This window comes from Pezoporus wallicus, unplaced genomic scaffold (genome assembly GCF_028554395.1).
Source record: "Pezoporus wallicus isolate ANWC-B61680 ecotype Strahan unplaced genomic scaffold, APGP_CSIRO_Pwel_v1 contig_4722, whole genome shotgun sequence".
NCBI classification, from domain to species: Eukaryota; Metazoa; Chordata; class Aves; order Psittaciformes; family Psittacidae; genus Pezoporus; species Pezoporus wallicus.
In genome coordinates, this window is record NW_026641840.1 from 7,767,454 (window position 1) to 7,790,479 (window position 23,026).

The following is a 23,026-nucleotide window of genomic DNA, read 5'->3' on the forward strand; positions in this document are numbered from 1 at the left end:
TATGTTCCCTTGCTCCAGCTGTTGGACTTTGCATCTACTTGTTCCTGCAGGCCTCCTGCAGTTCTTCCTATCAGCTCAACTGTTTTATTGGGGTAGGAGATTTAATTTACAATTTTCTTGTCTGAAGTTTTTAACCACTTTCATTTATACCCCTCTTTTTGCCAAATAATATCTTCATGCTACTCAGAATTAAGGGTTTGGGCCACTTCTGTTCAGTCCGTGGACCATTTCCAACAATTTCCTTAGAATCCATTGAAATAGGAGGAAGCTCAGGGGCATTTGAGTTTCTTCAGAAATACCGGTCCCCCAGGATTTGCCAAGTTAATTATTCACCATATAGACTTTTCTAGAGTGTCATCAAACAAACAAACAAACAGCAGCAGAAGAAAGGTGGCTTCATAAAGCCTCAGCAGCATATACAAGGACAAAACTTTTTGTTCTGTTTTTATTAGTTCGCTGTATTTTTCCATGGCGCTGGACCAAGTTATGCAACAAAAGGAAGACTGTCAGCATTTTAATTTTTGGACTACTGCATTGCCTTGATTCTTTGGCATCACTGAGTAAACCTGCATGATTTTCATACAAGGAGAAAACATCCTGCTTGTAGGTGGTCAAACACCTGCTCCCCAAGCTAGAAAGGCAGCAGCTGTTGTCCTTAGCGTGCCTGATTTGAGGAAAGGAGGATGTTGTCTACATATTTTCACAATGCCATTTACAAGGCAAGGCTTGTGGCTTGCTACCAGATGAATTATTGCCTTTGACAGGAGAAATAAAATTTTCATACAAGACTTTGACAGTAATACTCAAAAGGCATTTTTTTCAAGCACAGGCTGAAGAAGTCAACTGCTTTGGAAAGCTGAATAAATTCTTTTCCCAAAGCAGCTTTGCTGCCCTCCATAATAGAAATTACAGAAGTCATACTTTAGGTATTCTGTATTTCTGTTAAAAAATCAACTGTACTGGGTCTGGTTGAGATGGAGCATGGTACATCAGCATATTCAGATGTGAAGATGTTTGGATTCTGTAAGGAGGCTCATCTGGAAGCAATGTATATGTTCCAGTTCTTTGTAGAAAATGCTTAATTCTATTTTTTCACAAAAGCCCTTTCTCTTGCAACTCATCTGCTTAAAATTAGGCATGTACTTGTTTGTCTTTCTGACTTGAGGCCATGCAATATACAGTCTTCTGATGCTGAGTAATTTATGTGCTTGCACAAATCAGTGGGTAGCCAACAGAGGACAGACTGGATATAATAGTTTCACATACTCATTCTTCTTTTATGGTCAAAAGATCATGGAAATGAGGTCATACTTCATGCCTTTGAAAGTCCCTTCCTTTTTCCGTCATCTCTGGAAAATTCAATGGGTTATGATTATTTCAAAGATTTTTAGTGAATTATTTACATTCCTCAGCATAGAAAAACTGTGGACTTTGCTATCTTCTTTGGTATTTGCAATGAAGGATACAAAGGTGATCACAGTCTAAAACAGTTCCTTCTCTCCTTTCACTCCTTTGAAACATTTTAATGTATGAAAGCTGTGTAAAGCCTGAAGGAGCCCTAGTCCTGTAGGAGAGCCAAAGACTAACAAGAAAGCTATGTGTCTTGCCCTAACTAGCAGAAATGATTCTGTAAAGGAAGGGTTGCAGGACTTTAAACGCACATTTCCAAGTCCCTCTGAGACAGAAAATGACGTGTGCTGTACTAAAATGCTTTTAGAAATACTTCTTGTTGGTCTTCTTGATTTATGGATGGGCCTTCACATTTGAAGCAGCTGAGCTATCTTGTCCTGTTAGCATACAGAAAGAGTTTTTCATGTCTGTATGGAAAGTGTAAGAACAGCTCACATCCTTGCCAAATCACAGAAAAGATGTGTTAAATGCAGTTATACAGAACATTTGCATAGAAGTGAATAATGCAATAGAGAAGAGGTAAAAAAATTACGCGAATGAGTCCAGTCTGGTAAAATTGCCATTTCCAATCCTGATCTGCTTCCTTGCCTTGTATCAGTGCTTGTGGGTTACGCTCAGGGAAAGGAAAGACCCTTTGCTAGATAAAGCAGGCACTGAAGTATAGGTCTTTCTGAGGGTTATTTACCAGACCTCATTCAGGTTTCAGCAGACCATCCTGTAGCACACAAGAGCTGTGAAATTCCAAAGGGTTGAACGCACTGCAGGTCCCCCTGCAGGCTCCAGGGGTGGCACAGGATGATTTCTGGGAGTCAGGGGGACTTGTGGTCCAACCATGGGGAAGACTCAAGCCCCCTCCCCAGGCATGATGACAGGAGAGGGGAGGGATGCCTGCCTGCATGGGGTGCATGAGCCCTCTCCGGGCAGCAGTGCCTGTGGGCAAAGGTTGCCAGGCTCAGGAAAAGCAGCCATAAGCCAGCTCCTGCCTTGGCAGCTACAGCAACACCAACACAACAGCAAGGTGAATGAATGAGCAAACTGGCAGGATGTGTTAAAAAATGAATTGCCACAAAACCTTTGTATGTGTTAGGACAGACTGCTGATTTTAGAATCCGGTTAATCCTTCACTTGTAGTTCATCGCTTATTTCCACCTCATGCTCGCTAACAGTAGAGACCATTCATGTGCATTTGAAGTTCTTCCTGTAAACTGCGTGTTAAAGAATTAATTCTTGAATTGCTTCTCAAAGCCAAAGGAGTAAGGAAGAGGCAGCACCTCTCAATGCTTTTGAATTTAGAGGTGGGGGTCAGAATTGTTGCTAAAGCCAGAGATAACTGAAAACATCACGAGATTCATGAAAAAGTGCAATTTTTTTATACCAACCAGAACACTGGATTTTCCCATCTAAAGTGACAGTCAAGCATGTAAATTGAAGAAATGCAACTACTGAATGATTCTTTCTCCCCCTCTGAGCCCCGTCCACACATGTGCAGGCTATGTGTGATACTGATACGTTAATGCCTTCTATGTGCCTCTGGTTATGAACAGAGCCTCTAACACGGCAAGCAGGAGAGCATCTGAACCAGGCTGACATCGGACCAGACCACAGTATTTGAGTTTTATGAGTGCTAGTAGGACAGGCAATCCTCTCTACCCTTGCTTTAATAGCTTTCTTAAAGTCTGGGAAACTACAGAGAAAGTAAATAGCAAGGTAATTAAAACATGTGTTGCTTAATTTATCATTATGGATGGATGAGCTTTTTGGACAAAATATTTTTTCTTTAGAAAATATCTGTGCTTTGAAAAGAAAAATATCATTTGCAAATAATAATTTCTCTCCAATTATTTATTCACAAAGCCTATTTTAAAAATTATCAGAATGTCAGTTTCAATATTTTTCATATAAAAAAATCATATTTGGTTCAAATAATCTTTCAGAACTTCAAATTAATCCTGGTAAAAACTGTAAATGAGAGTCAGAATCTAAACAAGAAGGCTACAAATATTGACATATGAAGATTTAATATACTCAAATCCATATTTTATGTCTTATTTAATAGATTGTTGGAGTGAACATGTGTAAGAGCTTGATTTTTCACCCTGATTCAAACTAAAAATTTTTGTTCAAAGATCAGTTTTCCCAAGAAAAAAATACAATTTCCTCATCAGCTCCATGCCTCATGAATCTTAATTTAACAAGTGTATGATACACTGATTTCTGTCAGCAGATCACAGTGAGAATGTACTGTGGTAGAAATGAGCTCCATCTTCCATTCTGAATTATCTTAAGCAGCTCTGTTAATATAATAGGCTTGTGGGCATATATTATACAATGACACGAGGCCTAACCTTTCCCTTTCAAGCAGTTTCTCATTTCCTGACTTCAACAAACATCAGAGAATATCACATGGTAAAAGAATGCTGTGAAAAGTATATTGAATCATCTGGCAGTATTTAAACCATGAGATGATATTTTATTTTGCTTATTCTACATGGAAATTCCTAACATCAGCTCTTGCTCAAGTACATCAGTCCAGGCTCTGCTGTTTCTTTTCAAACATTCTTTATTCCTCTCTTCTTGTTCTTGTTATATCTTTTTATCTCTTAGCTGGAATGTGGATTTTTGTAGATGCCTGAAATGAGATAAACACCCAAATTCTGAGCTTTTAATTTCTTCTTCTGAAAAAAAAAAAAAAGAAACCCAAATACAGAAGAATGTAACAGGATTCTTTCTATTTCTTTATTTGTTTTCCCCTGCCTAGTTCAGACATAGACAATATACAGTGTGTTAATAACAAGTCCTCTATGACTGTCCTAATACTTCAGGGATGTTCTAAGAGAATCTACAATAGATAAGGGACAATTACATTACGTATGTTTAAATCAATTAATTTCTGGCAGAGTGGCCGCTATGCTCTGGAGGTTCTACCTAAAACCACGGTGGTTCTTAGCCCAGGCTGCTCATACACCTAAATCTGACCGTTCTCTTAAGAGCTTTCTTGGAGAAGGTCCAGAGCTCTCAACACCTTGAAGAGCTGAGCCCCAAACACAGGGTTATTTCCCAGAAGAGGCAGCACTTAGTAAAGCAAGAAAAGAAACAATTCAGGAAAAAAGTATGTGATAGTATGAAAAGAAAAGAAAATTAACAAAGCATAATAATACACCAGCTGCATACCTCTAGAGACAAGTAAACAATGTGTTACAGCCAGCAAGTAGCAACTGATTGCTGGTATTTGAACCAAAGGGGGAAGACTGCTGTTAGCAGGGAGGGTCTTAAGACACCACATATGTTTTCATGGATTTAGAACCCAGAAGGGCTATTAGATCTTCTAGTTTTACTTCCTTCATAGCAGAGGCCATAAAAATTTTCATGCTCCTCCTTCCATTCAGTAATGACTTGTGTGCTGCCAAGAGCAGTGTGTTCCCTAGGGGCACCTCCAGCCTTAGTCTGAAAACTTCAAGAGGGGAAGAAGTGGGTCTCTTAGCCCTTACAGTCTTGTTACAGTCCATCCATTCCAGCAAAGGTTTACTAGCCCACATGCACTCCAACACCAACATTACGTTATCCAGTGACATATAATTATACATGACAGGCTGTGATTCATTGCTTGCTTCAAGTGTTCCCAAATGTGTCTTGGTTACACGCCACTGCTGACGATGACAGCAGCTCCCAGCTGGACAGGACACTTCAGCAAAGCACTACTTCACTCTAGTGCACATACTGCAATTGGGGAAGACCCAGCCCAGCTGAAAATTAGTTTGTGGCAGCTACAGTACCTTTGTCCATAGTTTCTGCCTAAAGAAAGGTAGAGACATTTGAATGTCAGGGAAAACTTCTGTTTACCTCAAAAAGATTGATTTCAAATTCTTCATAGTCACAAGGGAAATCACTTCCTACTTCAGCTGACTCCAGGGAAGACACCTCAGGGCTAGGTTTACTCAAGGAAAGGGGGAATATGAGATTATAGCATTAGATATGGTATTAGATAGGCCAAAGCACCACGACCTTACTGTGCTCTTTAGAGTAGTTCCCAGTGAATTTGGGTGTTGCACAAAAATACTTTTTTTGAGTGTAGAACTTACAACAGTTAATTTTCACCAAAACGGAAAGAAACAGCTCAGAGAAGAGCGTGTGACCACATTTATTCTATAAAAGAACTTTGTGGTAACAATGCATTCAAGCTTTCTGGAAGGAATTTTCTTTCTTTTTTTTTCTTTCTTTTTTTTCTTTTTGTTAATAGTAACTCCTAAACTCACAAAAGACATGAAAAGACTCTCTGTTTCTTTCTAGGCTGTATAAAATAGAAGCCTCAAAACACATTTGTTCATCAGCATATGAATAGCCTCTGTATAAGGTGCATAACCATGCCTAATTTTTGTTGTAGAGGGGTCCTATGCCTTCTTTTACAGTAACAAGGGAATCAATTTAATCACACCTGTAAATGCATACTTTTTATCTTGGAGGTGTAGAACTCCTCGCAGTTGGAGAAGAGAGGTTGTTGGATGAAACCACAGGGGGGAACAATGCGTATTAAAACTCCTTGGACTACAAGACCAAGGAGTGCCCATTCCATACAAAACTCTTTCATGGTACAGGTACACGCACATCACCTCCCAGTCTGAAATTATGTTCCACCCATTCCATGTCTTTGCAATAACACAAATTCAGAGTTTGTCCCACTCTAATAAATGCTGTTGTGATCTATGCATGCACAAGAAATTGTGAATAGCAAATGGAAACAATGGCAGCAGCAAAAGAAGTCCTGGCCCCTGGGGAATTTTCCTGAAAGTTGGACAAGAGGTTTCATTGTTTCTGTACAGTGTATATCAAAGTATATGGAACAGTCATTTAGCTCTCAGAAAGCAAGTGCAGTCTTTCCAAAGAGCAAAAGGAAGGCCATAAGGAAAAAAGAAAAAGAAAATTAACTCGATTAATTCAATGTATGATTTGACATTTTGCTCACAAGAACTGATCAGTCCCAAAGCCTTGCCTTCTCTAATGCTCGGCTTTTATTGAGTTATAGAGTTATATGGGTGCCCTGCACTTTGAAGCAGTTACAATGCCTGTTTCAGTAGTGCAAAGAAAGTTGGAGGCTTAGGTAACCCTGCCTGACTTCCAGTCATCCTAGTAACAGCCCAACAACAACCATGTAGTGTCTGTAAAACATCCAGGAGATGCCAGACAAATTATCTCCAAGGTTTTTCCAAAACAAAAGAGAATCTTTAAAGACATTTCATTACCCATAAACAGTTCTGAGACAGATAGCAATTTAAATAAGCCAAGTAACTTCAGAAAGAGTGGAAATTCTGAATTCATGCCCAAAATTAAAATAGCTTTTTAATAGCCTTACCCTTAAAGAGGAATTAATGAATGCTCTTTCACATCTTTACATAAAGCCAGACTCTGGCAGATGTGAGATAGATTACGATATACAACATAAACAATATTTGGTCTTTTATCCTGGCAGCAGGGAGTGTACATCTCTGTACTTGAACAAAAGACCATTTCTATCTTAGCAGAGGATGTAAACAACCCCAGTCACCAGTCGCACTCCAGGAACCCACAGGAATACCTGGGCAATGTTTCTACCAAACCCTGAAAACCAAGCTAAGGGGCAGGCAGGGGGGAACAGGGCAGTGAGCCTGGGGCAGGATTTGGCCTGAACACCAGGATTCATCAGAGATGTTTGCTTTTGTGTAGGGCTGAGGACTGCCAGCCCCTGCCCAGCTGAGCTCTTCAAGCTGTAGCTAGGAGACGGCCTTCAACACGCTAAAAATACATCCCCTGCACTGGTTGGTGACAGCTTGTTTGCAAGTAATGGAGGGGACCCTGGATGCTGCTGGACACTGACTTCAGCAGAGAGGGGAGATGGCCAGAAGCAGAGCCTGAACTCCCAGCATGGGTGCATATGTGTGCACTCAGCATCCCACCTTGGCCATGGCTGCCAAGGCCAGTCCCATTCCTGCCTCATGCACCACTGCCCTCACACAGGTGCTGCTGACTCAATCACCCTGCACCACTGAGAGGCTGCATCTCCTGCCTCCTGCAGCCAAGCAGGGCCAAGGAGACCATGCAGAGCATGTGGGTCATGGGGCAGGACCTTAGGGCCCTTCCTCATGGTAAAAACTCACCTGGTGTCAACCAGCTTTTCCCTACAGCACCAGATTTGGCTCTCATGAAGCCCAGCTCTCTTTTCTGTACTCCAGGTCACTTGGATTAAGCATCTGGAGACTAGAGGGGCCATCCACCCCTGCCTTCACCACCGCTATCAGGCTGCAGGCGATGCAGGGACTCTGCTCCTCCATCAGTAGGCTGAAAACAGAGCCCTAAGGAGCCGTGTGGCAGCCACACATCCCATTTCCAGCCAAGTACATAGATGACCAAAGCTGATTTTTTTGCCTCCGAACTAGCCAGGGCAATACGGTACTGGGAGCTGGACTGTGTGTGGTCAGGAGTGGGAGAAAGGGTTCATTTGGGTCATCAGCCAGTGAGATGCGCTTTGCTCACACTAAAAACACAACTTGATTGAAAATCATGCTAAAATGTACGCCAGAAGACAGAGGCAATTTTTTACCAGCTATTCCCTGTTATTGCTGCCATGCACATTGTGCCAAGTTAAAGGCAAGACCTAGAGTAACCAATCACAGGGCTCTGCACAGAGATTTCACTGTCTCAAATTTCTGCAGATATCTGTGGCTATTCCTACATTCCCATCCACATACCAAGCACACACCTTTGCAACACAGCAGCATTTGGTTTGGGAACTGTGCTTTCATAGTACAGCAGGAGCCTTGGGCAGAGGAGCTACGAGGAGATGTAACCACAAAGATACCTTTGATGAACTGGATCTCTTGCATATGCACATTTATGGTTAAACTTAGTTAGGAAAAAATGTAATTTTCTTTAACTAGAAAAATCTATACCTCCTGTGTAACATTAGTATCCATGGAGATACAGCACCAAAAGCTATTCTAGCGCTGGTTTATGACACCTTTGTTCCAAACAGCAGAGAAGCACAAGCACTAATACCGGTTTAGTTGCTTTGAAATTAATAATGTACCACACCATTCCGTGCACATGGATGCACACAGCCACAAAGGCATCTACCCCTCCTTCTCCCTCTGTTCTCAGGACGTTGTTCCACATTTAATTCTCATTAGTATTAGTATCAATAATTCTTAATGTATCATCTTACAGTAATCAATGGAAGTTGAACGTCAATCTGTTTCAGCATTTCAGCTATTGTTACACCCTGGAATGAGCCTGGCAGCACTTGGGTGGGATCTGGGTTTGCAGGAACACAAAAACAAGTTTGCAAAGAGGGAGTAGGTAATGGAACACCAGGTAATAATTTAAAAGATCACAGATTGCATACATTTATTTGAGACACAGTACTGAAACAAGGGAGGGGCCTACTTAGTGTTGTCTTTCCCTTTGTATTTCCTCTAATTTCCTGATCCCTTCAAGCTGTTCATCATAAGAAGAGCTTTATTAATGTTACTGCAGATACTATAAAGGAAAAACAAATAGAGTGACCCAATAGAGCAGGAGCTGGCAGAAGTTCGAAAAGCCTCCCTGTTGTTTTCCCTTTGAAAGCTTGGCAGGCATACAGAGTGCTCAAACCTGCTCCTGCACCCTGGTTGTCATTCCTCATCCCATGCCGGCTACCTTTATGGTACACCAGGTATGGTCCAGGGATTTTTATGACTTTCACAAAGCATATTGCACAACCTGGAGACAAAACATAAAGAATACATTAGATTTGTAGACAGTTTAGCAGACAGTGGCTCCACCAGACAACCACATGACTGTTTACAGTAAATGGTATCGCCTCTTAAGAAGGTATTCACCTGAATCAAGACTGGAGGCTGCTTCCTGTGGTCTCTCAGCAGTGCAGAACCTTCTGCCAGCATCAGGTTTGTGGCTGGCTTCCCGCTAACCTGTTGGTAACCAGCTGTTGTAATGTTGATTTCTAATGTACTGAAAGGCTCTATCTACCCCAGGCAAAGTTGTGTTTGAAAACACCTTCACTTTTCTCAAAGACTGGACATGCCCTTGATCGTTCATCCTTAAACGGACACTAGAACATTTTTCTTCAATTCTTTGTATTTGGGGTTAAACAAGTAGTCTAAAAAGCACATTTGAATTGTAGGTATAAATCTGACTGGTTGCCATTTTCAGCCAGGTTTGCCAGGATGACAGTAAATACCTCCTTCTATCCTTACTGTCAGGGTTGAACTCAGTAGTCCTGCTTGTGTGGTCAGGTCGACCAAGTTCAGCACCCATTATAGAAACTGATTGTCAGCTCTTTGTTTGTACAGCTGCTTGAGGTTTGTTCTCCAGCATTCTGGGGGTTGGGTGCTTTTTGCCGATGACCTGTGAGTGCTAGCACCTTGTCTCCATTGGGAGTGTGGCGGGATGCTAGCTGCATGCTCCTGCAGATGCACTTGCCCGATGGGCAGCGCAGAGCTGCCTGCTACACTGCTATTGCCATTGGTATAGTTATAAGATATCATAAAAGCAGAAGGTTCACCTAGGACGCTTGCAGAAGTCTAACTGGGGAACACAGATGCAGAACAGTAGCTCCTTCAAATGTTCAGATGATATTTCTAGCAACACCCTCCTATACTCCTTTGTAGACTCCATAGTTGAACCTGTGTACACATGAAAGTGTACTTTAATGCATAATATGTAATAATATTCTTGGAATAAGTATCACAAAGACACATTAATTTATGGAAAATATGGTTTCCCATATGTTGCTGACTCCACTACCTCACTTGAAATTATGCATATATATGTGTGTGTGTGTGTATGTATATATAAAAGTTTCTTACAGTCTTTTCTCTACTTTTTAATTTGAGCCCTTCCCATGCTGGTGTCCCTTCTGCTTTCTATTTCCCTTTCAATACTGTCTTGGTATCCAGCTGTAACACAAATCATCCTCTTCCCAAATCCTTTCAGAGCACTTTGTGTTGTGGGTAGGTTTGGGGTTTTGGTTGGTTTTTTAGCATGGTCATTAGGAAGCCTGAGTACTTTCTGAGCTTCCTTGGTAATGACTATAAAAATCTCTGAAGCTGGTTGAGGTGGGCCCATCCCAAGCCTTTCCCCTCACTCAGAGCTTGAAAACCCTATATGCATTGCAGAGGTAGTGACCCTTTCTGCATCTGTATACCCATAAACAATATCTGCTTAAAGAAGCAAAGGCAACTGACAATGCATTAGTGATGAGTGTAGGGTTTTCACACCCTTGGTAAATCACACTGATGTCTCCTTTTCAAACACTGTCCTTGCAACATTAAACACAAAAACAGCTTTCCTTTGACAAACAGCACATACTTGTAATTTCAGAAATATATAGTCGTCCATGCCTCAGAGTAAGACTAAGGAGTCTTTGTAGGAGAAAACATTTGAGAAGATAATAATTATAAATAAAGTGACTGGGATATCCCCCACACCCTCAAAACAAAACAAAAATAATCACACAAAAAAAAACACAAACCAAGCAAAATTAAAAACAAGTAATCAAAAAAGCCCCAAACAAAAGATAAACCAAAACAACCCTCTTGGGATGGGTGAGTGTCCAGATGATGCTTTTTTACCCATATTAGATAACACAATTATGCAACGGCTGCAGCCATCTCACCAGCCATATGCTGGACAGCAAATAAATACCTTGTAGTGCTGGTCCCCATGGGGCCAACCATGTCTGTCCTAGCAAGTAAGACCCCACACCTGTGACTTGGGGGTGTGAGGGAGGGAGGGATATATTACACACCGTGACAGCCACAGTGAATTCATGTTAGCCATGACTGATTAGGAAAGAAACTGTGTCATTCCTTATCTTGAATAACTCCTCTTATCTCACGTATATTTTATTTTATCCCTAAAAGAAAACAGTGGAGGTTTGCAGATGGCATGGAGTGCAGTTGGCTATCCTACTTCAAGCAGCTGCGATTTCTCGTGGTCTAATTTTAACTGAATCACAGTACACATTTATAATTGAAACCAGTCATTCTACTTTTAGGATATCCTATCCTGTCAGGACTGAACATCTGCCTTAATAACCCCCAAAATGGTCTTCACATCTATGTAAAACCACCTTTCCTCTGCGTTTTTAGTGTTTTTACTGTGTCTTCTCAGCAAAAAACACTGGTTTCAAATCCACACACTTAAAAAAATCTTAAACTATATGTAGGGGTTTGATTCATGTGGCTCTACTTATTACTAAATATTTTTATTCCAAATCCATACCATTTCAATAAAGGAATATGACTAATACATACATACAGGTTATCTCCAACATCTGTCATGCAAAAAATGAATTGGTGAGCTCACCCATAGTTTTTATGCTTTTCTAATACACAGCCAAGTTTCAACTTTCAAACTAAGCAGAAATGTGCCAAATAGCATTTAAGTCTGTTCAGCAGCATGTGTTAAGCACCTTTTTTGTTTTTAATCCCAGAATCTATCTGTGATGTTAAGTGATTGACTTAGAAGCCCCATTCATCAAAGCTCAGTTTCTCACCTGCTGCTTATGAAGAGACCCCCTTTGGCTTTCAAATTCTCAGCCTGGACCAAAGGTTGCAGATGGCTCTGCTGATGTTACATACTAGGGCATGATTTGGATGTTCTTGGAAGCAACATAACCCAAATCATCACCAGCTTTTGTTGACACAATTAGGTTTTTAAAATCAATCCTTCATTTATTTTTTACAGCAAAATCCAGAAAAAACTTAAAATGTGCAAGTTAAGACTTGCAAGCTTAGCTGGTTAGTGCGTACCTTCTCCTGTCTTTGTGCAATTTAGGGCAATGCATGGATATTTGCATACTCAGTCCATGACAGTTTACATCTTTAAAAATAGCATTATATTTCAGTATAATATTTCAGCACCATAATTCATTTTTCAGGTATGAAATCAGCAAAGAGAACTAGAAGAAAGTCCTAGAAAAATAGCAAAAGAATAAACAGACAACAATTTGGTGATTTGAATTTCTGTTCAAAATGTTAATGTCAACAATGTAAAGTTAATTTAAAATCATAATAAAGACATTTCAGTACAAAGAATATTGCATGTTGTATGCTATAATTCTGGACGGAAATGTTTTCAAATAAAGATAACGGGATTCAAATTACGAACTTGCAGAAGCAGCAGGGGGGTTAAGAAAAACAACATATTGAATTATATTTTCCATTTGCACTTTTAATCACAGATTTCAGCAGAGTGCTTGTAGTGACAAGGATGTTACCCTGAGAAATTCTTATTAGAATTTAGAAAACCAGCAGTGCTTCAGTCAAAACACTGAAGAAGCACCAAAACTGAAGATGAGTTTTACTTTGTTGACCACAGCAAGAAAGGGTTGGAAAAGCCCCAAGGAAAATACATGTTTATTCATAAATACAAATTATATGAACTGAAACAATTAAGTGGTCGTTTAGAAGCACTAAGTCAAAGTGCTACAATGGTGTTGCACTGCAGATTCATTAGTTGGCACTAAGCTTCAATTATTTGTGTTGAGGGACCAGGCTTCACCATTAAAAATTATGTATATCCCTTCATCTGAATTATTGCTTGTTCTAGGGACAGTCCATCCATCCAGATGGAAACTTATCCATCTTGCTTTTGACAAGTAATTCTTTTAGAAGTTCTCTGGGTCGTCAACACCAGGTGGGAAGGTTCAATAATTAAATGTGTATTGATTAGTATAGCCATGGATACATTTGCTGCTGTGGTAAGGATGTGGGTGGCAAAGCTTTCTGTTGCCCATTTGGATTTCTTTTACTCCCTGGGAGAGTGCTCTACCATCCTCTTGCTACCTATTCATTGCTTGATAATTGAGATGGGCAACTACCTGCAAGCTACGATTAAGTCTAAGTTTTTCAGCAGATGCTGGAAATTTGGGATTAAAATGTCTATCTGAACATTTCTGTCTTTCCACATGTTTATGTGAAGGGAAGGGAGGGCAGACATACAGGTCTGGGTGTCATAGAGCAGGCAGTGACACAAAAACAAATGGAGCATGAAATTAAATTTTAGAACTTGTGCAGCGTTTTCTACCACAATGATAGTCAGGTAATGAAACTCCCTAGGTTCAAGGTATCAAATGGTTTCTATAACCCCAACACATTTAATCCTGGAACTCAGCCAGGTAATGATTAAACCTTCCAAAAGAAGATCCAGGAGAACATACATAGATTTGACAAGTCAGGAGTTTGAAGACATTTCAGACATTGAAATAGGCTGAACATGTTTGGTCCCCAAGCAAAGGAGCATCGTTGTTTTCCAAAGGGACAGGAACACTATTTGCTGATCAGGGAAAACAGCTAACACCATCGCTGGAGGAGCCCAAACAGGGCTTTCAGAAAAAAGGAAAGGGCACTCCAAGGTTCTCATTCTGGTTTGCATAAGTAAGACTGAATGAGGGTTTCTTTTATTTCATTTCAGTTTTATAATACTACTTCCATGAACTTTTACTCATCTCTTGTTTTTACTCTGTCTTCATTCTCCAGTCAGGATGATTGCATACCAGAAGCAGAAAGTTTTTAGGTTTTAAGTAGTCTTCCATGAGAAGATTCAATAAAGCTGGAACTTTTCTGCTTTCTTCAGTTTCAGGACAGGTAGTTTTCTGCAGGAAAATCTTCTAGCTACGTGATGCAGCCACTCAGACATCTTCCAGTGGACACACAGCTTTCACTCTGTCTTGAACTTCTAATTTATTTACCTTTTACTAATGAGAAACAGAACCCTTTAATGCATCTTTATTAAATAAATTTTGAGAGAAATGTGACAAATATAAAGGCAAGAAACCATAGCATAGCTGATCCAGGATAAAACAAGGGTTTCTTGAAATAGCCATCTTTTTCATATAAAAGTTCAGGCTTTATTTGTTCATGTCTTTTGGACCATCTTTTCCTCAAATAGCTAAAATGTTACTCCAGCAGATAATAAATCAGTGCACTCCTCTTGATTCCCTTGTCTGGTTGATCACATTCTTAGTCTGGTATTTATTCCTGCAACTAGAGTGATTAAATGAATTTGTTGCCCAGAATCACGAAACTGAAATTTCATCCTTGTTTGTCATTACTGAAAAATGCAGCAAGTAGAATTCGGCTTTTTAAATAGTGACTTTTTCTCTTCCTGAAGTTTGCAAAGCATATCCAGCAAGTTTGGGTTGATGCAAAGCGATGCACAAATAACTTCTGATCTGGAGTCTCTCATATGCCGTATTTACTGTCACCAAGGGATTAGGTTCCAAAAAAAAGCCCCGGTGAAATCTGTAGCATTTCGACAGCACATAGCATGCACGTCAGTGAAATGAAATGCCAGTGCATCCAGCAGTGACATGCCCCAGCTGAAAACGCCTCCTGTGACATGCGTTTTACTTCTCTGAAAGCCATGCCAAATGTTATAATATGCTGAAACTGTTTTGTCGTGTGAAGCCAAGTCATTCCTACCCACCAGTGGTTTTGACACAGGACACTATGAAAAAGTGCAAAACAAAATGCAGAAAGGCTTTTACTGTACGCAAGTGACTTACTTTTGCTGCTTGTGTTTCTTTGGTATCTCTCCGGACTTATTTCACATGCTGAATGTACTGGTGCTGCCCCAGATCTCTGAGAAGGTGTAATGTAGACATTGATCTGAAAAACTACAGTTTTACAAGAAGGTCAAACCACACAATGCTCCCAAGTGTTAGGGTTTGCATTTAGTCACGAGCTAGCTGGAAAAGGGGTTCAATGGCATCTACCTAAACAGCTCCTTGTTAATATGAATCTGAGGAAGCAAATGAACCATCTGAATGAAGCAAAATGTGCTCACTTGTTCAAGGACACTTCTTTTGTTTATCTGGGTACACGTTTTTAGGTGCATTTCTCACAGCTCTTTCCCCTCTGTGCTCAGCAGGGAACAAATGAAACGTGGACTTTAGAGTCTGTGCTCCCGAAGGAGAAACCGTGACAACCTGAGGGTTTGCAGTCCGGTCTCCTCGAGCAAGAGCCTCCAACTGAAGGGATCAGGCTTCTGTAATAACATTTTTTAAAAGCAATAAAAGAAAATTTACTGCAGTGACATGATTTAGGAGTTCATTGGGAAAGGCATAGCTCTGCATGCCAGGAAGTGCAGGCCAGGTCTGCATGGCACAGCGCGGCGGGGCTTTGCAGCGAGGATAAGCCAGGAGAAAGGAAGGGCGGTATCTCCCAGAGGTACTGTAAAATAAGATCCTTGGAGCTGCAGATTTGTTACGGGAAGAAGAAGGTTTTGATTGTATCGCATCCAAGCCTGTTATTGGTTTAATCCCTCACTGTCAGGATACCGGCTCCAGCCGTCCCTTCCTGGTGTTTCTCGCCACCACCGCGCCGCTTGCAGAACAAGGAATGGGATTCAGCCTCACGCTGTAAATCACATCCCCATGCAGCGCCCTTCACAGGCGTGCCTTGGGAGATAACAGAGCCTGGCAGCCGTGCTGCCTTCCGGGCGCTCGCCAGCCACCCGCCCCAGCCCCGCTGCTGCTGGAAGCACGGCATTAGCAGCCATTAGCCAGGCAAGGCTGGGAATGCCTGAGTCAAGGCCAACGCCAGCCCTCTCTTCAGCCTTGGCTGAAGGCTGAGAGCTGCATGGGTGGCAGAGACAGCCCTCAGGTGTAACAGAGGAGATTTGGATTCTAGGATATTGCAGTAGGCTGTGTCCTCAGGGCAGGCTCTTCCTTCAGCTCTGCTGCAAGTTTTGTGGCTGTTTTCCCTTTGCTCACTTAAAGGGGATGTTTCCTGTTGTGGTGTTGCTTCAGACAGGAATTCCCTCATTTCGCCTTATCTGCCTTCAAACTATACCAAGGTGGCAAAAAGGGTCAGCCTGACATTTTTCAACATACGACTTCTTGTTTTGATGACCTGCTCACAATCTCTGCAGATCCTTTGCTACCAGGACAAGCATCCATGCCATGTACAGGACACATGCCCTCTGCAGAGACCAGCAGGCTTCACGAGCGCTTCTGAATTAAGCGTCCCAACACCCTTGCACTGTTGCCTGTTGTCTTATGTCTCTGGAGGAACTTTGAAACAGAAAGAGATTAAATAACTTCTTCAAGGTCACATAGCAAGTGTGTGACAAAGCTGGGAAAAGAATGTAAATTACAGCAACTCACCATCCTTTGTCTCCATTAGCTTCCGCCTTTTGTTGTTATTGCTATTAATAAACACAGGCAGTATTAGAGCAGACACAGTTTCCAATGAGGAGAGACCATTGCTCCAAGCATTGTAAAATACAGATAAAAGAACAGCCTTTGTCTTGAAGAGGTTGAAATCCAAAATTAAGCCTCACATTGCTGGGACGATCCTTGTGGTTTTCACTGGCCAGCCACTCAACTTCTTAAAGATGCAGCTGTCTCTATGAGAAAAACCACATAGCCTTCTGATGCAGGGGAGGCAGGGTGCCAGGAACACAAGGGGCACTGGATTTCAGATTACCTTTTCTTCTGTCTTGTACTGAAAAGCACTCAAAGCAGACTGGGTTTTTGCTCATTTCCTGTGAACAGAGCTGAGAGGGAAAGTTACTGATAGCACTGACTGACCTACAAGAAGTACACACACAGCTAAGCAGGGCTGTGCTCAAAATTCAACACAATAGCAAGCCCTATACCAGCCAGGCCTGACCTAACACCAATATTACAATGTGCAGTGTTGCCAGATTCAGGCCTGGCTGACTTAACAGATTGGTCACAGGTTTCTCTTTAGTTATGAAACAGCTTCCAAACTTCAGATGTGAGTGCAGTGTGCTGACTCAGTGCCAGGTATGTCATGCACAGGACAATAATGGCTAGGAAGTGCAAGAATCTGGATTTATTTTTAAACTTCAATTTATCAACTTCTTAAATGCAGTAGCAGTAAGTTTCTGCTTTTTCCATTCCTCCTTTTTCCTGAGCTACAGGCTTGGTGATCAGGCAATAAGTAACTCCAGGCACTAAATTTACAGGGAAATTGTTGCACTTTTCAGGTGGTTAAAGTCATTAACTCATACCTTATTACAGCAGCTGAGGCGTGCAATAATAAGCCCCAAAAGTACTGCTTTTCAGGTCTTAATGCTCAATTAATTTTCTGGAATCCACATCAAGAAACAAAGGAATGAAACCACAATAAGAAGAACCAGGGGAAGAGTTATTGTGTTTCCTTTATTCTTTAATTTCAGTCTTGGTTTATCACAATTATAAATACTTCAACAAAAAGCCATGCAGGTCAAGCCTTCCTGCCAGTCTAAATTGTTCTTCTATTTTTGTTGACTCAAACAGGATTAATTGCAGAGGGCAGCCATGCGGGTCAGGCCACAAGTCTGTCTACCCCAGCATGAGACTCCAAAAATGCCCAGCACTGGATGCCCAGGAAACTGTACATGCATGGGACAAGCAGAAAGTGGTGTTTTCTTGGGACATCCTCAGTGTTCGTTGTCTCTTTAAATCAGAGGTGGTGTCTTTCTATCTAATATCCCACAATGGACTTTTATTCTCTGAACCCATCAAATCCTTTCTTGAACAGGTCTGTAATGTTTTTGTCCACAGCATGCTGTGACATGAAGACCTATAAATAGGTCTTCAAGACACTGAGAGATGAGTCCTTCCATTTGTTCTGCACTTGGAAACCTCCAGTTTTCTTTGACGCTTTCTCCTCAGCTGTGTGTTACTGGGGCATAGCTACGAAAAACTATTCAGTAGTTATCTAGGCTCACAAGGTCAGTGGTGTTCCTTTTTGAAAGGTAGAAAATGCTTTTTTCAGTGTAAGAATAATATAAACATTTATTTGCAAAAGAAAAAGGAATAAAACTAAGGACAAAATGTGCCCGTGTATTTTGCACAGGCCTGCAGAAGACGTGGAAAGCCCTTACCAATAAGCTCCTCTTCAAAGCAGTGGAGGTGTGCAAGTTTCTGGACAGGGCTCAGCCTCCTTGGCTAGAACAGCTGCAGAGAAAAGTTATCAATGCAAGCTCAGGAAACAGATGTGCAACTCTATATTCACAATCCAAGTGCAGTACTTCTGAATTTTCCTGCATCTTGCAAGGCCAGGGACTGCCTTTCTGGTTCACTAGTCTGATCACATGGCGATGAATCTTAAAACAGACCTTCTGTCATCAAACCCATTTTCATTTAGAGATAAAAAATACTCATGCTAATTGGGAATTTAAGAACACTCTCTTGGGTGCCAAAATCCACAGTTGAGAGAGACAATGTTCTGCATTGTTTTAAAAAAGGAATAATGACTTAGGAGGAAAACGTAATAAAGAAAGTCACAAAATTATTAAAACAAATGGAAAAGCGAGAAAGTTGACAGAATCAAATATCATAGAACAGTAGGAAGTGAACAAGACAGGAAACAGGACACGAGATAAAATCTATAGCAAAAAAGTATTAAGGACAAAACAAAATTTAAGTATAACTGAAAGAAATACTAACAATGGTTTTAATGCAAGAGGGCAGAAGTACGTAATAAATATTTCTGGCCTTGTGGTTGGGAACAAGACAGATTTATATATACGATAAAATACTTTGCATACCAATTATAACCATTTCTAAAGAAGATGCTAAGCAGTAGATTCCAAATGAAGATCTGATATCAACTAAATCAGATAATTTCCATGTATGAATTTTTAAAGAGCCAGAAAAGGATCTCTTTAATATTTGTCGTCATTTCTAGTAAATTTTGGAACACTCAGTAATTGCAGAGGCTTAAAAGAAAGCTCACTTTGTAACAATACCTTAGAAGTGCAAGCAGACATCCTGAGCAATCACTCCCAGCCACCTGCTATCAAAGGCGGTGGAAGAGCTACTGTTGGTTTCTATTAATAACAAATTTAAAAGGTAATAAAAGAAATGCCAATCAACATGCATTTATGCAAACTACATTTTGCCAAATTAACGTGGTAAACATTTTCACAGGGCTACAGGTTTGGGTTATTCTTTATACATTTATACACTGCTTAATATCAGTGCTGGGGGGCAGAGACAGCACAAGGATGTCTCTCCCAAGTGAAAATGGTGGGCACTGGGGAAGACAATGGGGAAGCAGGCACCAGGCACAGCACGCAGAGGGGGAAGGGGCTCCTCAAGCCCTATCATCTGAGAATCAGAGGGATGTGTAAACAGCTTACAAAGGCCATTTAAAGGCAATTAATTAAGCAAAAAGCCACTATCACAGTATCAGAGGTTGAGGCAGAAGAAAGGTCCATCTAGCACAATACCAGGTCCTAATGTGCCCCTCCCGGCCTGGGCATGCTCATAAATACAACTTTGCAAAGAGTACTGAGGGAAACCAATATAAAGACTGTACTTGTTACTTTAAGGTTTGTTTATTTCTTGCTTCTCATTGTATGGATTCTATACGTGCTTTCAATCATGAACATGATAGTGTAATTTGTTCAGGGCTATGATCTTTTGCTAATTTAGTTTTATATTAATATATTACATGATTATATAGCTTATTGTTTTATAGCTGATCTCTGCACATGGTTAACAAATACTGCATAAAACTATAACCTCTTCTTTTGACCAGCTGTGAGAACGTGCTGCAGTTTGCGTATCCCAGAGTGAACAGAGAGCAAGACTGTTTAATTAGATCCAATCCAAGCAGTTTCTGAAAAATTAATTTAGCAGCTACATTCCCAAATTAATGTTGATTAGCAACTATTGCATGCACTATGTGCGTGAAATGTGTATAAACTGTGTTTATGTTGCAAAACTGAAAACTTACTTTTAATTTTCTACCCACCACCAGATGACCATTTTCAGCAAATTAATCACTTAATATGTTCTAAAGCATTCCTTTGCTTTATTTGTTTATTCGGGCCTTTGTTCACTGTTAGTTTTCTAATAAAATACAGTCTTTCAAGTCTGGTTTTAAAATAAACCTAATTTCTCTAAGCCTTTAAGTTTTGCAGTGAATTAACCCATGGATATACCGACACCATTTCACTTTTGTCGTTTCTGATCTTTATGAAATAATCATATATGAGAGAAGGAAAATAAAACCTCAGCTGGCCAGTGCTTGTTATAAACAGGTCTGATTTCAACGAATACTTGATTTTTCTAGATATTATTTAGTGGAGCAAATGTTTCTCCTCCTGTAGTCCCTGAATGTTTTTGCATCCCCATTATAAAGTAACCAGGATTTTCCACTGTTTAAGGCATGCAGAAGGAATGTAAGTGCAGAGTCACCAGCCTGTCTGATACACATGAATGGAGGTTTAAGACGCAAGGCAACGTAATCTCAGCCGTTGATACCAGTGAAGGAAGCATTACCCTAGGAAAATGCAAGTCAATGAATCTATCAGCTGCTTCTGACACTCAGTTCTTCCCTCCATTTCCTGCTCACTCCCACTCCGCTGACCTCCAAATCCCCTTGTTTCCTATCTTGCTGACTTCTTTTTCAGCATCCTCATCACTGCTGTCTGTAAGCATTCTGCTGCTGGCCCGCCTTCCTTATTTTCTGCATGTCGTTTCTAAGAGACCATTTCTCAGTGAGAGCCTAATAACCATTATGTAAAGTGGGAGGCAGCAAGGGGAGTATAACTATAAGATATTAATGATAAAAAAATCATTAAAAGCGTGTTGGACTGATTCCTGCAAATCCCCAAAGGTGAGAATATCTTTACAACAACTTAGAGTGAACTTTGTGGAACAGCACTTTAGCAGGGACTGAAGAAATAAGCTGTGTTTAAAAATGCGGATGGCCGAATTAATTTCTTCAATTCTTTTAATTGCTAAAACAACCACTGAAAAAGTTCAGATTTCTGTCAGCGTTTGTAAAGTCAGATCTTATTCCATGGATATTTTGAACGAGTAAAAATGGAAATGGCAAAAATGCTTTATATATTAAAATTTGGCCTTTTTGAAGGATACCATTTTAAAGGCAGAAATAACTTCGAAATGAAATATCCAGTGAAATCGCCAATCTAAAACAAAGCTTAAGCTGGACACTGCTCAGCTACAAAACCAAGTGTGTCCGATACATGCCTGGCACTAACTATAAACATGCTCTGGGTTGCTGAAACAGAAAAGAATTCTGCAGATTTAAAAAAGGGCACAATTTAAAATAGTTTCCTCTACTGCCATAGCAACTGGTACCTAAACCTAATACAAATGGAAGAGACAGGCTGAACTGTTCAGTCCTTTTCTTTTGAACAGTTACTGTCAGTTTGCCCCATTGCAATGGCTTGATCCGGGTGGGATGTTTCCCATCTTTACACTTCTTTTATCAAGCAGCAACATGGAGAGACACTGCTCCAAATGAAGCAAATATGCTTACAAAGCCCAGAAATGTCCATCAGGAATGTGAAATGGTGGCTGCTTTGCAGTATGCTGGAACTGACGCTGCGAGCTAGAAATACTGTTTTATTAGATGCATTTTGAGATCACTTAACAAAGAAGTTTATCCCAAGGTCTGGATAACTCTTTATGAACTCCCAAAAATAAAAATCCACCATGTACAACCCACTTCCATCCATCAGCAGTGAGCATGAATGGAAGAAACCAGTCTGTCCCCAAACCTGGGCTACAATCACCCCATCCTCCTACATCCTCCTTTTTCCCCTCCTGTACCAAAACCTACGGAGAAGCCTTGCAGCGTGCCCAGGTTACAAATGTGGGCTCCGGGGCAATGCACAGCCCAGACGTGATGGACTGACAGGGAAAGCTTCCCCTCAGCAGCCCCTCTGCTGAGGCATCCAGACAAATGTTGTGGCTGGGGAGTATGAGAAGAAAAGCTGTCTCCTAGGCGTATGAAAAGGTGACTCAGACTTTTCTCGACCTTTCATAGAAATGGAAAGATAAAACCGTTCACAGCTGAAACTGGCTGGAGCAATGTGGTGGGCATGTGTCTTTTCAGCCTCATAGTGTCAGCAAGTATTCAGACCGATGCATCATTTTTTACCTATTTTCCCACGCATTTGTTTCAGTCGTATGGCATAAACTTACTCTGAATTTTAGCAGCTATCACCACGCAAAAATAAGACATGCCACCCTGGCACTGACTGGCAACCCTATTAATCTGGGATCCAGTCTCTGAAGGGGGAGAGTAGCAGAAAAAAATGAGGGAGGAAAGTGGAAGAAGATTCTCTGTTTCATTCAAGACCTATTTTCTCTGAAAGACTATCATTTTAAGTGTCTCTACAAATCTCCCCGCTATTAAGTTCTTCTAGTCCCATTTCTGTTCTTTCAGCATCAGAGTGCTAACAGCGTGATACAGCTGTGTCCACAAGTTCAGTCCCTCTCATGTGAAAAAGTGCAGCCTCTTCTCAGCTTTAAACTTCTTGCTGCCTCCTCATGAAGTTCCCTAATTACCTTGCCCAGTGCAGTCAGTATTTCATACGCAGCAGCCACATTCCCTGTCATCTCCTTTCCGAGCTAAATATAGAACAGGCCATTCTGCAGCACTAAGGGCAGCCCAGCTACACTAACAGCAGCTCTTTGGCCACCTGCAGTGTCTGAGGTGGCTGCTGTGCTACTGCAATATCTTTTCAGGAAGAGATGTCTTTAAAGCTTCCTCAGGAACCATTTTCTCAACAGAATCCAATCACTGGATGCGTACATCAGACAGAAAACAGCTAAGCAGGCCAGCAGAAAGCAGGAATTCAGTCTATC